This window comes from Phasianus colchicus, chromosome 4 (assembly GCF_987193195.1).
Source record: "Phasianus colchicus chromosome 4, bPhaCol1.hap1.1, whole genome shotgun sequence".
In the NCBI taxonomy this organism is placed as follows: Eukaryota; Metazoa; Chordata; class Aves; order Galliformes; family Phasianidae; genus Phasianus; species Phasianus colchicus.
Window position 1 is genome coordinate 13693954 of NC_143439.1, and position 19692 is coordinate 13713645.

Genomic DNA, 19692 nt, shown 5'->3' on the forward strand with positions numbered 1-19692 from the left:
GTGTCCCTTACAGCACAACAAATTCTATGATTCTATGACCTAACAGTGAAGTGGGAAGCTCAAGGACCTTGCTGTGTTAGAGGGAGAGTGTGACATGCTGTGCATCCCAAGCAAAGGAGAAGCTCAGAAGAGATCCATGAACATTTGAAGTGAGGGAGGAACCTCCAAACACATCAGGTTTCAGTCTGTACTGTTCAGAATTAGTCTGCCTCTTCAAAATGCATGAAATGAGACTGTACGCCTGCATTCTAGTGCACCAGTGACAGAATATACAAGTTTGCTACATTTGAAATTCATGTTTCAGCTGAAAAAGTACATGTGGGGAACATCTTAAGAAATAGAGCCTTATTCTGTAGGTAAAGCCTGAAGTTAGAACAAACATATCGTGGATGTTATGTGCAAGTAACCTAATACACAATAATATATTTCTTATAAAAGTGTAACATGCTTCTCTTTATGCTTACAGTGATTTCTTCAAGAAGTTTATAATATTATAGCTCTGCATAAATCTGGATGGCTGACTCATTCACTTTCATAAGGAGGAGCAAACATTGCATTAAACACAGCAGCTCCTGCTCAAAAACTAATTACACTAGCTTGAGAAATAACTAAAACACCTGAATGCATATTTCCATTATCTTTAAATGTCATTTACTTTAGAATCCTAAAGCCCCTAGATGATATGTACAGAGAAAATAAATGCAAGTTTGCTTTTATATGCATATATATGCGCACACATTTTATTTATTTAATGATAATGATTGAGGGCATTTATGACTGTTTCAAACTAGAACCCTCATCTTAACTCTCCAAATCTGTGAACAGTGACAAAAGAGTGTCTGACAATGTGAGATGCAAATCTATTTTTTTTTTTTTGGAAAAGCTCTGAATTTTAATGAACATTTTCTAAAAATACATTTAAAACCTTATGAAATGGTAATTCTAATCACAACATTAACAAATTTGTTTGAGTTCTCAGTAATGATAAAGAAGTAGTAATTCTGTCAAAGGCATTCATATACTTTCACAAAAGAAGAAACAGAAACACTCTCTAACCCAAAACTACTGTGATGCCACTCAGGATCAGTGTACTCTTAGATAACAAAATACCAGCTAAGCGTGAGATTTGCATCTTCACTTCAGATTTCTCACACTTGAACTTCTCTCTGCCTTATCAACGCAGCTACCACAAAGCTTAGCAAATGCAGCCAGAGTGAAAGTGTTCACTGGAGTTCTGACTGAAATCTTAATTGTTCCTGCCCACTCTGAGCAGCAAGGCATGCCTGCAGGCTTGTGATAAATTCAACCGAAGAGCAGGAAAAAAACTGGGGGATATATGCAAATAAAATATTAACCTACATCTGTAAGAGTTAACTTGCCAAATTATATTATATATATTATGCACATAACTTAAATTCATTTATACTTTAAATCAAACGGCCTGATCAAAAGGGGGAACACTCTACCTGCACTTCAAGCAATATGGGTCAGTTTAAATATGCTTAATGCTACCGTGTCCCTAGCAAATTTATTTCTGTCATTTAGATCAAAGGCATGTATTTGCAGCATTTTCCATGCCTGCTCTATAGATACAGATACATTACTTTCATAAGAACCTGGTACTAATTCTATTGTAATTGCTCAGAAAATACTAAAAATCACAGAATTTAGTTCTGTGAAAGAGTCTCTTTAATAAAATATTGCTGGTTGTTTTTTTTCCTACAACTATGTCATTAGGTATTCTTTTCATGCAGTTCATTTCTGAAGTTTCAAAGTGTTTGACAACAACAACAAAAAAATCAATTAAAAGCCCAAAGACAACACTGCAGAAACATGAAAAGAAATATAATAAAATTAAATACAAAGTTCTAAATTATTCAAATTAGAAGTTTTTATAGGTGTCCATTAAAAAAAAAAAAGCCTTCAAAGGATGAAAAAAGGCAACAAAGGGAATGAAGACTGATATTTGTTTTAATATCTGTAGTTAGTTTAATAATTTGGAAATACTTTTGCCTCATGGGATAATGGCAGTTGTCTACAGAAATTGCATATGAACTCCATTATTCTTTTAACTATCTGTACACCATTTACAGACTATTTACTCTGAAACCACACGAACACAGAAATACTCTGTGCTTCCATGGTGCCTTTGTTCTACAAATCTCAAAGCAAGTTGAACAATTTCAACATTCTGAAAAATGAATATTATTTTTACTCAATAACCAAGGAAATGGAGGCATTGTGGTTACTGCCTTCAGACATTTCGTATGTTCCTAAATAAAAACTGGTGGCCAGAACCACAGAGGTGCCAAACTTAATTTACAATGATGTATGCATGAATAACGAAGTCTCCTTGTCAGTAGCATCATTAAGCTGCCCTCACTTTGTTTCCAAGTATGAATCTGCAGTTCGACACTTTGCATGTCTGAGTTCAAAAAATGTTAGGCTGTAAGACTGATTACCTGATTACATATTGTGGCACAGTATTCAGAAACCTGTGCTATGGAGAAATCTTCTATCTCATTTAATGGCCTTCATTGCAACACAAGCCGCGAATCTCACAGATGGTGTGCTTGCCATTATTATTTCTATCAACATCATCTCAATTTTACAGACTGAGGAACTAAGAACAAACAAATTAAGAGCTGAATGTAGGACTTATCTAAATTCACCTGGCTCAAGATGATGCCCTACCCTAGAGATAATGGAGGAATTAACATAATGAGGCAAACAAATGCTCCAGAGATATAACTTCCCCTCCAGTGCTTCTGCAACGCTTCCGTTGCTTCCTCAGTACTAATACCATCCCAGGGCTGCTGACAAGCCGTGATAAAGGAAGAGAATAGAATGCTGCCACAGCATTGCCCATTCCCTTCATGATCTCCACGTGTATGATATGGGGCACAGAAATAAGCTGTCATTCTGGATGGACCAATATGGCTAACTCCTACCTCCAGCAGCCACCAGCAGATGATGCCTGGGGTACAGTGGAGACAAAGCAAGGTCAGAGTGATCCTTTTCATGGATTATCACCATTTCCAGCAGTCACAAACTTAGTAAATACTCCCCTTATTATTAAACATCATCTTTAGACTTGTCATTAATTACCACAATTGATAATTAAAAAACAAAAAAAACAACTGTGATTAAGAAACACTGACATGAGTAAAAACATTTTCTGCCATTTCATAATAGTAGCACATTCAATCAAGGCCACAGTTTGAGCTGGAAGGGACCTTTAAAGACCATCTAGTTCAACTCCCCTGCAATGAATAGGGGCACCTACAGCTTGATTAGGTTAACTGGAGCCCCATCCAGCCTGACCTTGATTGTCTCCAGGAATGGGGCATCTACCACATCTCTAGGCAGCCTGTTCCAGGGCTTCACTACCCTCACAATAAAACAAAGATTTATATCTAATCTAAATCTCCCCTATTATAGTTTGAAACCATTTCTCTTTGTCCTATCACAACAGATACTGTTAACGAGTCTCTTGTCTTCTTTCTCATAGCCCCCATTTAGATACTGAAGGGCTGCTACAAGGTCACCTTGAAACCTTCTCTTCTACAGGCTGAACGACCCCAGCTCTTTCAGCCTGTCCTCAAAGGGGAGGTGTTCCATCCTTCAGATCTTGTGGCCCTCCTCTAGACCCACTCCAGCAGGTCTCTGTCTCTCCTGTACTGGGGATTCCACATCTGGATGTGTTACTCCAGGTGAGGTCTCACCAGCGCAGAGTAGACCACCCTCGACCTGCTGGCCACGCTTCTTTTGATGCAGCACAGTTGGCTTTCTGAGCAGTGAGGGGACTTTGCTAGTTCATGTACAGCTTACCATCAACCAGTACCTCCCAAGTTCTTTCTAGCAAGGCCAGCTTATATTGATAGCAGGGGTTGCCATGACCAAGGTACAAGACCCTACCCTTGGGGTTAGTGAATATGCAGTGGCACTGCTCAGTGCACTAGCAACAGTAAAGCCCAACAAGTTGACCCAGAACAAAGCATAAGGCACAACTTTCTTTCATGTCAACTCACACTTATTTGAAGCAGATACATGCAACAAAATTCTAATTCCCAGATAAATGAAACCCCAGAATTTGGCTGCCTCAAAGGCATGGAAGCTCTCACATCCTTTTGTGGTCATTTCCATTCAAAAATATGTTGCCCATCTACATTTAACTTACAGAGACATGAAATTAAAATGAAGCACAAAATGAAAGCAGCTGTCATCCATCTCAGTCCACTCTTAGAATTATGTATTTTGTCTGTTTTGTGCTTAAGGCACTGTACAAATTTTTAAGTCTCTGTTGGTTTTTTTTTTTTTTAAATTAAGCAATTAAGCTATTTAATTATAGTTTAGAAGCTCTACTGGTAAGATGCTCATTCATGTGATAAACCCTATCTTATTTTTTATTACAGATTATTATAGAATAGTTTCTCAATTTGCATCCTTTTTTTCCCTAAGAAACAGATAAGCTATTTCTTCCACTTATGAACACTAAAATGTAAAAACCCAGGTAACCATTCATTAAAGTCATGTTTTGGCTTGGCATGCTTCCTCACACTTCCTTGCTTATTTGTTAATGCCGCCTCAGTGATGATCAGATTTTTGGCTATTTCCTTGAGACATACAATGCCTACTGGCTAAATTGAACAGAGTGCTCATTGAATAATGAACTCTCATCTGACACTGTGATTCTTCTGATCAAGCATCATTATAACTTTGCCAGGTTCTATTTAAGAAAGCTAATCATCTTCTTATTGAAACACAGGCTTTTATGCAACTTTTATGTATTACTCAGTGTGAACTTCACCCCTATTAATGTCTTCACATTTTCCTTCGTGTTTTTTTTTTCCATGCCCACTGGTTCTTCACAGGGTTCTACTGCTACACTGCTCCAGGTAGTAGTAAAGGCACCAATCCTGTTAACCTCTGCAAAAAGAGCACTTGCTCAATTTAACTTTGGGCAAGACTAATCTCACTAACTTTGGATGACTACCACATTGTCATGTGAATCTGCATCAGGTGGCAGAGAGAAAAAAAGGGATTTCACAGAACAATTCCCTTCAGCCTAGGGAAATTTCAAGAATGAGTGACATCCAGCCATTTAAAATGTAGCCATCTAAGATTAGTTGAAATCCTTCTATTTCATTTACATTCTGTTTCTTTCTATCATCTTCTTCATAAGCATGTGATGACAGTTAATTCTTTGAATGTTCTGTGAAAATAGGAGGGATAGCAGCAGAGAGAGCAATGCCTTACATTTTGCAAAGCAATTGCCAGTGAAGAACACCAACCTGCAAGTACAAATCATATTCAACTTCTATTAATCTAGAGTAGAAAAGAAGAGCATGCTTATTTACAGAGGTTTAATGTGCAACTCTGTCTTTTTCAGTGATTTTTCCAGAACCTAGCATATACCAAGAAAAATCTTCCAGGGACTTAATTTGTAGTGTGGTCTATAGCATAAAAGCATCCTCTCCCATGACATATGATCAAATACACCGTCAAGCAAGAGACAGAGTGAACTGGAACCAGCCCATGGAATATTTCTCTTGTTCAATTTATTGCTGGAAAGGCTTAAGTCTTTGTTCATCTTTCCATTTTGAGGAATTAAAAAAAACTTCAGGCTCCAGAAAGGTGAATACATGATAACATACATTAAGTATGAATGTAGAATGCATTTCCACATGATTTTGCGTAGCAACAGACTTTCCAATGAAGTCATCAGCTTCGCTTAAATAATTTGAAAATTGACGTATGTCACATCTTGGACATAATCATCACCAAGGTCACACCAAGACATTCACAGCTAAGCAATAACGGGCTCTGTGGACAGTATTTTGTGCAAGAAAGTAAAAGCCACTCTCAAATAAATTACTATAGACAGCTCAAAGATGTTTTAAATCTTCTACCTTGAGTCTTCCCCCCCAAAAAATTCTACTAAGGTTATATATATATATTTTTAAATCTTTGTCAAATGGCTTAGAAATCTTCCATACACCTGTCCAGAAGAAAATCTGTGCCAGCAGTTTCCTTTACTGTCTAGGCATTAGAAAGTTGAAGGTATACAGATATTTTTCTTCATGATGTAAGAAATACTAGATCATTAAAATGAAAAAAAATGAAGAAAAAAAGCAATAACATTAGGCTGAAATAAGTGTATTCATTCCACTTCAAAGCCTTGAGTTTAAAACAACAACAACAAAAAACCTTAGTGCTTGCATGACAAAAGGAATGAATGTTCAAATGGGAAATTTTACATGTAAATAAGCTTCTTACAAATCACACATGCATATAGCTTATAAAACACCACTGAATCTTTATGGTTGTAAAACGTTTAGCTGTTGATCTCATATCATTCTTCCCAAGTAGAGACAGATGGCTATAACTGAAATTGCATGTGAATTTAAAGTTGTGCCTAATTTATAGACTTTGATACAGCACTTCAACATTATACAGAAAGTATGTTTTCTTTCTTTCTTTCTCTTTCATTTTTATTTTTTTTTTTATTAAAGCTGGTGAGTACTATAGGCAAGTGCCTAATTTTGGCACAAATCTTTATTGTGGAATACGTCTATGCTGTGTTTGGTCCACAAAAGGGCTGATCATGTTGTCCACTGACTATATGCACAACTGACCTCAATCTTACCCTATGCTACCCTGCCTCACTCCTGGGTCCTGCAGCCCAAAAGAGATCTCTGGCTCACTGCCTGGCTTCTGTCAGCCTGAAAACTGAGGCCTTGCTGCAAGCCAGCTCCAAGCCAGGCTTCCTGGCCTTTTTGTTGCTGTCGTCCGGCTCTTGGCTCAGACCAAGCTGCTCATGAGCGTTCCATCCTCCCCTGCTTCACCTACATGATTAAATCTCACCTGTCATTCCTATTGACCTGTGCTCTATGGGATAAACACGCTCAACAGCAAAGCCTTCCTTGGACATATTACACTATCTTTTCTGGAATATCCTTCCCTGTATTATTCTGTACTAACACCACAGCATGTCTCAGGATCTGCTTTAAACTGAGGTTAAACCTTTAGAAGTCTTACCTTGCCTACTGAGCATTTGCAAATAGCTACACACACGCAGACCAAAAAAAGACCTACCATGTATGGAACAAGATATATTGAGCAAAATAAAGTACATTTCTTGAAAATTATAGACAAAATTGGAAGGAGTAATGTGCATTTGATCACTTCAGGCCATTTTTAGATAACCTTACTTATAGGGTTATTATGAAATCACTGATATTTTGCATGACTGGAATAGACAGTATGCTTTAATAATATCTACTAGTAAACAAACTTTCTTCTACTTTCCTGCTCAGACAGTTACAAAAATTTAACCCACTAAGTTCTGTACTGGTTTCAGTCACAAAAGTGTTGTTCTGCTATAAATTGCTAAGCTTCTTTACCCCTGAGCCTTTTATGTGGGAGGAAAAGGGGCTGAGGACCATTTAGGCAATCTGACTCAGAAGTCCTTAAACTCTTAAACTGTCTTATAGCCCTGTAACTATACATAATTACACTATATACTATATATACACTATATACACTATATATATAGTTACACTACATACTATATATACCATATATATATAGTCCTCAAAACCATTGCACTGCTCAACACCAGACAACACTGGTCACTGCGTGACCAGTGCTGCCACAAGGAGCTAAATGTTCAGTTACACTTTTCTTTACACCCATGCCTTTCGAGGACATACTTTGCTCTCAAAACTTTGTAAAGAATATAACCAAAGAACTATGTGGAATTGTTATTATGACATTTCTATAGTAAAAGCAAGTGTCTTGTGGGTTCACATGTGAGGCCACCCATGTGAAAAGGCAGAAAATTGCCCTAGAACTTGACCACAGATTTTAAAAGGACATTACAGGATGGAAAACTGCCCACATCACAAGAAAAGGCTATATTAAGAAGCACTGTTAAGAAGCTACTTAAAATTTAATCTGATTTTAGTTTTAAGAATTTAATGTTTTAATTTCAAAATGATGACATTTCTAGCATTGAGATTAAGCACTTCTCAGCATTTATTCTCCAAAGCATAGGTTGCACTGAATACTGCACTCAAAGTGAAAACACAGGAAGGTGATAAAAACATCCCAGCGCCCTTTAACAAAGAATCAAATGAAAGAAATTTTACCTTGAATCCCTTCTTCAGCTAATGAAGTGCCAGCCTTTCTGTTCGAGAACCTCTCCCTCAATTTTTAGGCAATCCTAACATCCAGCATGATAAATACCCACCTCATACCTGACCCAATGCTTACTGAAATCATAGCAGTTTCTCCCTTGATGTCATCACACTACATCAGACTACTTGATGGCTAAAATACTGAGCTGACTTATCTCACAAAAGGAAAGGATAAAATACAGAAGTTTTTTGTATGATCAGACATACCATTATCTTTAGTTGCCAAGTTTAGTTTCAGGAATGTTTTCTGGAGATAATTTCCATAATTTTATCTAGACTATTTAAGAAACGTGTCAACTAACCATATCTAGAAGCGAAAACTGCCTTTGAGCACAAAAGTGCCAAAAAGAATTCTACAAATTAAAAATTGTGCTGAACTAAACTTACAATAATGTAGAATAATGTCATTTTTGTGACCAAAATAGCTTTCAACACAGATTTCAAGTACAGTTATTCCCTGGACTGGAAAGTATACTTATTTTGCTAAACCCAAGAAAAAGAAAATCAAGACAAGCCTTCACAAAACTTACATTTCTGGTCATACAGCAATCTTATTTGCATGCATAGCCTGATTAACAGATACTATTAGACTCTCTCTTAAAATGCTTCACATGGCATGCCACAGATCACAAAAAAAATCTGAGACTGAGAGATATAGAATAAACAAAGTATGACAGTTCTCTCAACACCAAAACCAAGCATGCTTCATTCCTAACAGGGATGGCTGGGTCATACAACGTGATATTTTCCTGAGCTCAGACCATTTCCTCTCAGTTGCCTTAATGCTTGAGCAGATTTCTATCTGAAATGTCAACCATCCACTTGTTCTGGCTCTGACCCTTTTCTTTTTTTGCCAGGTTTTGATGTTCCTTATGCAAGGATCCTAACTGCAGCATGCTCCCCACTGTAGGATGCACAGACAGAAGGTGAAATATGACAGGAACGATGCCTACATCTTCACCCTCAGAAAGAGATGCTCTCACTTCAGCCTGGTGAGAACTTTCCTGCTTGACTCTAGATATGTCTTTGAATATTATATTCTGGAATAAAGGGTAAAACCTCTCTGCTAGGTTTGGATTAAGTGTTTCGAAGGTAAATAGCTCATTGAAAAAACAATCTTGGAGCAGTCCCACTGAATTCATAACTTCAATCAAATAGTGAAATAGAAATAAAGTCTAAACCATGCTAGTGATTATTTACTGATTTCAAAGTTGCTATTTCTTTATTTCCTATAATATGTCCGCAGTTCTTAGTTTCAGAATATTTCACATGAAAAGAAGCTTTCTCCCCTTACAACCCAGCAATTACAGTGGGTTGTAAGAGGCTTAGACTCAAAACTAATCTCCCTCTGAATTAAAATGAGCATTTAGGAAAATACCTTACACACCAAATAATAAAGTGTTGTGGGCTGGAGCCCACTCAGTCTCTTTTTTTTTTTTTTTCTTTTTTCTGTTAGGTACTTAAACATTCATTAATGCAGGAACCTGGGCATCCCCAGAGAGTGTTCTAAGCAGCAGGCTACAGAGTTACTTTTTGTATTGCTGACCAAAATAGATGCTTAAGCATTATATACATAGCAGAGCTGTTCCACCAGAGAAGTATGACATTCTGCAATAGCATATAGTTCCACAGTTAGGACATTTTCTTCCAAGTTAGGGGGGGGGGGGGAAGCACATCTTAAAACTGCTAAAGATTGGTGCTGGTCCTGATCCAACACACAGAAGAACGCTGCAGCACCTGTTCTGTGATTGCAGCTCTAGCCTCGCAAATTTAGCCTTTGCTTTTATCTGAAATGTCTGTAAATGCAGCTTTGGTCGAACAAAGCATGTAGCTTTGATTAGCTGGGAAAAAAAAAAAAAAAAAAAAAAGAGGAAGGAGGGAAGAGATCTGTTTCTTGTCAACTGGAACATTTTCATTTATTTTTTAGTCGGTCACTGAACTGACAAATCAATTTATTGTGCAGCCCAAGTGCAGATATCCTGCCCTCAAGTCAAATCAAGCAGCACATATGCAGGAAAAATTTGGCCTTTCTTTTTTAGCCACAGAGTCCAGCTCCTATAGTAGGCTATGTAGATTCCATGGCAGAGAGTGCCAATGGGTAAATGAAAAAAAGAGAAGCTTTACAGTGATTAAGAGATTACAGTTTCTCTGCAAGATATAATTAAAAGAGAAGGAAGCTTAATTTCTCTAATTCCTAAAATGAAATAAATCAGAGCAAAATATCTTGTATTTTTATTTTCATAAAAGTAAGTATTAATATGTGCTTCACAAAGCACTGTATCACTACACATTTATTCCAGTAACAACAAAGCAGATGTATACATTAACAAACACCTGCTGAGTTAAGCACTTTGCACTATGCTAATTCATACTGCTATCTATTATATGTTGCTTTTTATAATTTCATCTAACTTCTTAATTCATAATCAGACAACAATTAAGAGGTAATGTAACAAAGTGGTGGAAATGTGGTTATTTTCTGCAACCAAAAGCAAAACATTAATCCCTATAGCAGATTTACTTCCTCACCATTTACTGTGACCAGTCTGAACCTACAAAGAATTACTACTACATACTCCCTGATCAAAAGTAGAAAAAAATTTCTACTTGCTCTTTAAACCCCATATCAGTAACTGGCCAAAACTGTAATTCCCATATCTAGGGAGCACATGGACTGCTTCTGGATTAAACTTCTCTGAATACATCATTTTTAATAAAAGAAAGCAAGAGAAGTAACATCAGCAAGGCAAAGCCCCTGCTCACACTTACACCATGGGGAAGAACAGTATTACCATATACTCTGGTAAATAGGACCAATATGCCACAGATTTTGATGGAACAAGGATGTCTGGAAGGTTTTTGGAACACCAGGGGTGAAAGACACCGCTCTATATCATCCTTCAAGCAACATAGTGCATGCATGATAAAACCTACAAGTGTTCCACCTCTCTGCAGCTGAGTAATCCCCAGCAAGGCTCGAGGCAGCCTCTGCTCTCTCCTGGAACACTTGATTTAGTGACCCAGTGGCCTCATTTAATTGTTACGACTGACTTGAGAAGTCTTTGCATTGTAGAGTTTCAATAATTAAAAGACAAGAAAGTACAGTGGTGTTCATCTACCCTAATATCGAATCTATACAATTTCCCTAAATTCTAAGAGTTTCTGCATTAAACCAAGATATTCCAGTTCAACTGCTATGTCTTTCAAGAAGAGCTGCAGACTATTTCAGGGGATCCAGTGACAAATAACAAAACACTATAAGATGTACTGTTTCAAAAATGAATTAAGCTCATTTAAATACACGTTTTTATGTGAATTTGTACTCCAAATCTGAAATTTGGACCATTCACAGTAGAGTTCATTAGAATCATAGAATCACTGAGGTTGGAAAAGACATTAAAGATCATTGAGTCCAATCACGACCTAACCATACTATCTTAACTAACAACCTTCTGCTAAATCATGTCTCTGAGAACCACATCCAAATGGATTTTAAATACATTCAGGGATGGTGACTCAACCACCTCCCTGGGGAGCCTATTCCAGTGCTTAACATTAAATGCAACCTATTCTACTTTTCAAACAGAAAGATAAATTATAAAGAAGTAGAACAAATTGAAGCACAACCAATTCTTCTCTTTGGAACCAGCTGAACATTCTGAGTACTTCAGTGCTCCTCACTTATTTTTGTGTGAGAATTTTGTGAGAAGTTAATTTGACAGTAGAAAAGTTATTTTTGCATCTCTATTGTGGAGGAAAATTATCAAGAACTGGAAATCATGAAGAAGTAAGATTATCAGGAATCATCAGTAAGATGATCTATTCACAGAGTCTGAAACCCGTACCTAGCCTTAGGGTTTGTTTTTCAGAAACCGAAGAGGTACAGATATGTCTTGCTATTTAGATGATATGTAGAGAGAAGTTCAAGAGTCCATACTCTGGTTCATTTCTGCTCAAATATACATTGACAGAAAAAGAAAAAAAATGGAAACCACTGGAAAATCCTTTACTTCCCACCTCCAGACCCTGTATTTTCTTGCCAAGAATGTGACCTGTAGGATGTTTCCCTCCCAGCATCCCAAAGCTGTATTTAGTTAACAAAAACATTTGAGGAACTACACAAAGAGATTCCACAGAACAAAAGCACTGGTGTAAACGTGCAACCATTCTGCTCTTGAAGTTCTGCCATTTTTTCATTTGGCAACCATCCCACAACTCCAATCCCTCGTGTTCCCCATGCACCCTTTTTCCATCTCCCCCCACCTTCACCATGCCTCTCTCTATGGTCTCTCTCTTCTTCTCATTATGACTGAAGAATTCTCTCCTACAAATTCCATGAAAATATTAAAAAACTCAAGACTCCACATCCCTGAAAAAGACATATTTTCAAATAAACAGAAAGAAAAATAAAACAACAGAAAATCAAGTCCAGAGATACTAGTATAATACCTGGAACCACCATACTTGTCTTTCCTTTTTGTTCATACTGTCTTCATACTACATTCACACTGGTTAGTTCAATATCATTGTTTTACTGTCTTATAATGCAGGGATAGTTCTTGTTACCTACTCACCCTTGTAATAAAACTATAGTGACTGAATATATTAGCAAGTAGAATAATTAAAACATATCTTTTGACTTTTATCTGTCTTTGTTAATCCTCATCTTATGCATATTTTGTGGTTCATTTCTGTGGTAAATTTGAACTCTTAAAAAAAACTTTTAAACTCTCTATTTCTTTTTTTCACCTCATGCTTCTATCTGTAGTAAAAATCTGTTTCATTGGAAGTAATTATGAGCAAAGCATATGCACAGAAGATATTCTATCTACAGTGAAAAATACTGATGTTTGCAAAAACAAAACATTACATTTGGGAAAAAAAAAAACAAACACTGCAACCAGGATCATTCATGAAATTCCTGCAATTGTTAGAATGCTTTCATTAAGTTATCGCAACCTCCTGTGTTGCAAAATCTTCTGTGTTATAATAGAAAATACAAAAAACTCAATTACCAGACCTTAATAATACTCTTTAATGTGTATGTAAAAATTCAAGAACCACAAAACAAAAAAAATGATGAAATCCACAGTCCTACAAGTAATCCAGTTTACCCAAAGTCTGGCTAGTACCAGCTCATCTCAGAGAATCCCATGAAAAGCATGGGCTAATTGGCTGGGCTGAACGAATGGAGCACCCAGACTCCAAGCAGTTGATGTGGCTGATATCAATTCCTACTGCAGCTGATACTGGACCTCCAAATTTCTCCAAAGTGATCAAGTAAAACCAGCAGGGAACTTGTCATAGGCAGCCCACAGCAAAACCCACAAGCAGCTGCAAAGAAGGAAAGGCTTGGGGGTGAGGGAATGAAGACAAAACAAGGGTGTTCTAACTGCTTAGAATCAGGAAAAAGAAAAAAAGAAAAAAAGTGGCAACAAGCAAGAGCAGTTTAAGAAACAAACTAAAAGTAGACAACTCATTTCAGAAGAACACAAAGGACAGATGCCTCCCTGAACTCTGAGAGACAGCTGGAAGCTAGTATTGAGTTTCAAATAGTTGGTAACAAACAAATTAAAATGAAGCATCCATTCAGCAAATAGAAATTTTCTTTGGGAGGAGCCATACTTTTTCCACTAGTCACATATTTTATAACTGTCCTAGTACAATTGTCAACATTCATGTCAAAAGTTCAACATTTTCAAAATCATTTTCTTTTGAAAAGAGGACATGACAGCATGACAGCCAAGCTGTTGAATGGAGCTGCTCTGCTTGGCAAGACAGCATTAAATCTAGCTAATAAGAAACACCCAGAAACTCCATGTCACCTCTTTCAAAATGAGAGGCTGTGCTTGTTTCTCAAGTTATCTCAAGCCACAGGATGAGGTACTGCTATTTTCCCCATGCGAAACAACTACTGAGCACAGTAAGAGCACTCCTCTAGGCTGCTTGAATCATTTCTTATGAGGGGAACTCAAGCCAGTGCTCCCACCTGTCTAGAAAGGTATCACATTCCATCTGAAACACTCTCACTTTGGAGCCTCTGAAAACATAGAGAACAGTACTTGGCTGGGTAATCCTGCAGCACATTTGCCACCTTAACCAGAAAGGGAGCTTTAAATCCCTGTTTAAAAATCTGATAGTATTGCTGAAGTTGTCCTTTAGTATGGTGACTGAAACCCTCAAGTTGAATACAAAACATTAAACCTCATGCTTACACGTATTTTCTCCCAGTTCCACAGAATCATGAATTATTTCCTAACTAAAATAACAGAGATACACGAGGTTAAAGATAACCCCTGTACGCGAGAAGAAAGTCTGAATTAAGGTAATACGAATGAACTATTTAACCATAAAGCAAGCACATACAGTGGGAGAATTTCACATCAGCAGCCCTTCAGCTCACTTCCTTAAATCTAAGGAAGCATTTATTGCTTTTTTAAAAAACTGACTTTTAATGAGTGATCTTGAGGTGAGCAAGTCAGGCAGAGCAGGAAGGAGAGGGCACATCTTCCCATCCCTTCCCATCCCTTTCCATCTCCTACACCAGAAATTGTAGAGATGGGCATGTACCAGCCAAGCTCACCTCTCCTATAAGCCACAAGGGAAAAAAGAGCTGGGGAGAGGAACACAGAGCTGTTGCTAATGCCAGCCTCAAACCTGGACCTCAGCACTCCCTCCCTCCTTACTTGAACAGTCTTCATAAGGCAAGAGTTTGCATACATCTGGGATCTAGACATTCTTTCAATATGGAAAAAAAATAATCAATTACTTTGTTATCTTTGAAATAAAAGCATGTGTCTTTACTACAAATCTGGTAGGTTCTACCATTAACAGTGATCTAGGAAAGGTCATTAAGGAAGGCTCTGTAATTAATAAGTTGCCTGAATGTAAATCACACCACTGCAATCTCAGGGAGCACCATAATCAGAATTTAGCTTCCTTCTTTACATCTTTTCTGACATTTGTGGGACAAGAGGAATCAGCTTAAGTTTTGTGATTCTTTTCTAGGTGCAGCAGTAGATGGAGGATGAGAGCGAATCCCATCTCTGGATACTCCAGGGCCATCAGTGCCTGTGGCAGATTCAGAATGTTTCTGGGCAGCATGGCCCTGGCTTCCAAGAAAAAATTATTAAAAGAAAATTCATAATTCTGCATTTAACCATGTTATGATGATTATTTTTTTTTTTTTTAACCACAGTAGTGTAGTACGTATCCTATCCACGCTGAATTTCTTCATTTCCTTTTAATACAGATACTCCAAAAAATTAACAGTTAATAGTGGCTATTCCATTACAAACTGTCAAGAGAGGCAATTATAGAGAATTTCCCTGTAGCATTCTCTCTCTTCCAAAGAACGAAAGGAGGTGGAGGGAGAGGTGCCATAAGTTTAGAAGCAAAACACTGTTATTATTCTGAAGTGAGAATGACATCCTTGCATTAACACAGTATGAAATCATAGTAGCAATTTTCATGCCATATTATTTTGTTTTTGTCAGGTCACTGATTTTCAATTTCATCAATACTACATAAAACTAAGGAAGATAATAGAATAAAGAGCGTCCATTTGGACTCCATTACTAAAGCAAGAGCATGATGCTCCTTCTGTGAATTAAAACTAACTGATGCACTCATAAGAAATACAGGTCACTCTTGTGATGGGATAACAAATAAACCAAACCCAGAGGTTACAGGAAAGCAATATACCAAAGCAAATCCAATATAATTCTGTTACCACATTTTACAAGTTGATCTTTATATTCTCCTACAATGACACAGACTAACCCAAAGAACGTGCAAAGCCCAGAGCCACGATATCATTTGTTTACACACTCACCTGAACTCGCATTCTTACAAATTTCCCCCAAACTGTTCATCTAAACTGAAATTAAATCTGAAGTGACTTAAGTGGTAATGTACTGACTCCAATCTTTCAAATGTCTTTCTCTGTTTTCACTGTATTATTACAACTGACCAGAGGTCTCCTAATGTACAAGGTATGACAAAATACAGAAGAAAGATGCAAGCCATTTTAAAGTACGGCTGCAAAAATGCCACCTATGAGGGCACCAGATCAAGAAGAAAAGCTCACAAAACTGCACCTCAGTGACACAGAAGCAACTGGAAATACATTGCATCAGTCAGAGGCATTTAGGAGACTCTTAAATTGGAAGAGGGAACAAAGAACAAAAACAGGACAGCTGTTGCTTACAAAAGTTTGCTGTTGGGAAGCCAGATTGTGAAGTATGCTTATGTTGGCTTCCATAGCTCCACCAGACTCTATATTCCTTGAGTTCCTTATCTAAACCTTAACCCAATCAAGGAAACCTTTCTCATAAAAAAAAAAGAGTAGCCAGAACTTCAAGTTTTCTCTCAGGTATAAGCCTGTGCAAGATCAAATGTGGCTTTCCAAGGAGAAATGCAAAACTTTTTTTCTCTAGAAGTGACTGGAAGCCTTCAGAAGCTTTCAGAGGCAGAGGATAATTGTGGCAGGAGAGAGAGCCAGTCCTCCTCCCTTTATTCTTCATTTTTATCCACAACAGGGGCACCCCCACCAACTTCAACTTTGGAGTTTGTGAGTCCTTCCCAGATTTCTTCACTTCGGCCACTCAAGGTCTATGAGGAAGATCACTTTGTGCTCTCATTTCCCAGTATATTTGCCTGGGTATGGAAAAGTTCTAATCAGGTTGGCTGAAAAAAACATAAAGCTCAGTTTGACCAAATCCTTAACCTGGATGGATAAGGAATTGGTCCGTGCTAAATAGCCTGCCCACCTTGCAGTTTAGGTAAGATCTCATGACAACAGACTGTCTATTGTTTTCTGTGATAATTTAAATACAGGCAATTACTATTTCATTTCCATTGTTCTTCTAACACAGGCATTAACATATTTACCTACAAAAATATTGCATTTTGAATTAGACGTTCAATGATTTCTTATAAGCCTAGATTCTTCCCATCTCCATTTGAAAATAATTAGTTGTTCTCTCACTCTGGATGATTAAAACGTAACTAATGCCACACTTATTTTATCTGATAAGCATTGGTACGATGAATAGTACATGAATTAATAATGTCTAGCCACTTTGTCCAATTGTTTCCTAATTTTCTGTTATTATACATTCACTTGATATTCACTGTAATGCTAGTTATCACCATTTTTTTCATTTCTTTCCATAAAAACTGTACATTTTGCCTTTACTTTCTGCAAAGGAATTTAAACATGATTTCTCTATCATTCTCGTGTTTCAGAAAGTTGCAGCCACTTGTGGATACATTGTTTAAAAAAAATAAAATAAATTAAAAACAGAACACTTTCCGCAGTAAATGCTCATTTGAGAATTTCATCCTTACATCCCACTTATAACTACAGAGCTATCAGCTCTTTAACAAAAACTCTCAAATCTGTGATTCACTCTTGAAGCTTGTTGGCTTTTTTTGTTTGTTTGTTTTTCCCGCATGTGCTGAAACAAACAAAAAACTGAACATGCCAGGACTTCGGTAGAAATTTTTTGTCACTGCTGGTCTCTGGTTAATATCTCTGAAGCCTCTCTTTTCTGTTGGCAAGCCTCACTTGGTGTAACCGCACTGAGGGACGCTAAAATGAGCATGCACTTCTAGTGCAATTGTACAGATGTACTAGCTTACATTTCCCTAGAGAATTCTGATTGTCCTGGTTTTACAGCACTTTGTAAGCAATTTGGCATGATCCAGAAATGCATCAATTCCAAGGCATCTGTTCACAAGTGTCTGTCCCTGAGAAACACTATTTTTCTCATTCCTACAGCGTCCAAAGTTTCTAGGTTCCATCAACCACCTTCTTACAAGGTACCTTTACTAATCTGGTCATAGATAGGGAGGATTCACCGAAAGGAAAATCACAATCACAAACTTGCCATTAAGCAAAACAAATTTTTGTAACTACATGTGGTACTATCCACAAATCTATGAGATAAAAACCGTGTAGAAACACATCCATTTAAAATGTGGTATGTGAATATAATTGGAAGTAACTAGTATGATATTCAAAGGAATGTGTCCAAGTACTGGTTTCATTTGCTATTAGGCTTTGTTTGGCTTGATCATAACTCCCAGAACAAAATCAACAAAGACAGAATACTCAAGACAATACCACAGACTATTTTCTTATTAAACAAGAGGAAAAAAGAAAGCATTTTGTGGCTATTATTTCTCAGTGACAAAGCATACAAAAAATAAAACATGATACAGGCTGGCTCCAGGCTTTGTTTTGTGCCTTCATCTATGTCTTCAAAACATCTTATCATGCAAAATAAGAAAAGTACTTCACATCAATATTTTATTGAAATTCTTTCAGAGAAGACTTATATACATTATATTTTCAAGATGAGATGCAGACTATTTTAGTAGCAGGAGAGAGCAATATATTGGATAATAGCTGACATTTGACTCCCAGGGATTTTCTTTTATGAATCAAAATTCATTTAGTGATAGTAAAGTAGAGGAGTGTGGCTAAGAAATCGATAGAAATGTTCTATATTCTAGTTATGGAGCATAGAGATAACCCTAAGTCAACATTAATGATGCTAGTCCGTGTAAACATTGACAAAGCCAAAGGAACGATTTTAAATAATAGACTTCAACAAGCAGATATCAACAAGCTGTATTAATGGAGATTGCTGCCACACTTTATGATGGCTTTAACTTATTCAGAATGTGGAAATGATCAGTGACATCCAGTTGATAGCTGTTGCATGATGTAATTTGGACATATTTTCCTAACTAGTATGGTCATCTTCTCCCTTCCTCTAGCAGCTGTGAGGTAAAAAAATCTCTTCTTAAATACATGACATTTATTTCCTGGTTCACCCCAGCGGCAAGCCAATTTTGAAGATGGTTCTATTTTTATTTTCTTGATTAGCAATGAACACATTGAAAATGACACTACTGAATTTAAGCATCCCATGCATTAACAAATCAGGTAGAAGTCCACAAAATAAGTAGAACAGGGATATTGTATTTCCTGACAGTTCCAAATGTGGCAACTCTGCTCAAAGAATGAAACATCAACACAGAAGAGAGAGATGAAGATGTATGCTGCCTACTCCATACATGCCTGATTAAGTCTGTCCTTCCATCTCAGAAAGAACTACCAGACATGACTGACCCAAGCTAAGGGGTTAAACAAAAGGAAGGGGAAAAAAACAGCTCCAACAGAAAGAAAGAAGCAATATCAAAATAATGCAGATAAAGACTAAGATACATTTCAAGTTATTATATCAAATATTAATTCTGGAACAACTATTCTTTGATTTAAGACATTAAACATTCTGTTTCTGGACCCCAGAAGCATAAGGCAACTCTTTGATTAGACATTAAATAAGAATAAGAACAAAAAAAAATCTACTTCTGTTCTAATTCAGGGATTTGATTTTTATTAACTATTTGCCTGTTTGGATATCAGAACGTAACTTTTTCCTGTTTCCAGCTGTTTGAAATAGAACCATTCTTGGGA

General features: G+C 37.0%; 1 long non-coding RNA gene across 1 annotated transcript; it reads left to right on the plus strand.

The window, feature by feature from the left end:
* The first annotated feature begins 67 nt into the window (after window positions 1-67).
* LOC116226089 (uncharacterized) lies at window positions 68-15363 on the plus strand. Its single transcript, XR_004166233.2, has 3 exons — window positions 68-177; window positions 9059-9193; window positions 15210-15363. It is a non-coding gene; the product is annotated as an uncharacterized LOC116226089 (long non-coding RNA).
* The last annotated feature ends 4329 nt before the right edge of the window (window positions 15364-19692 follow it).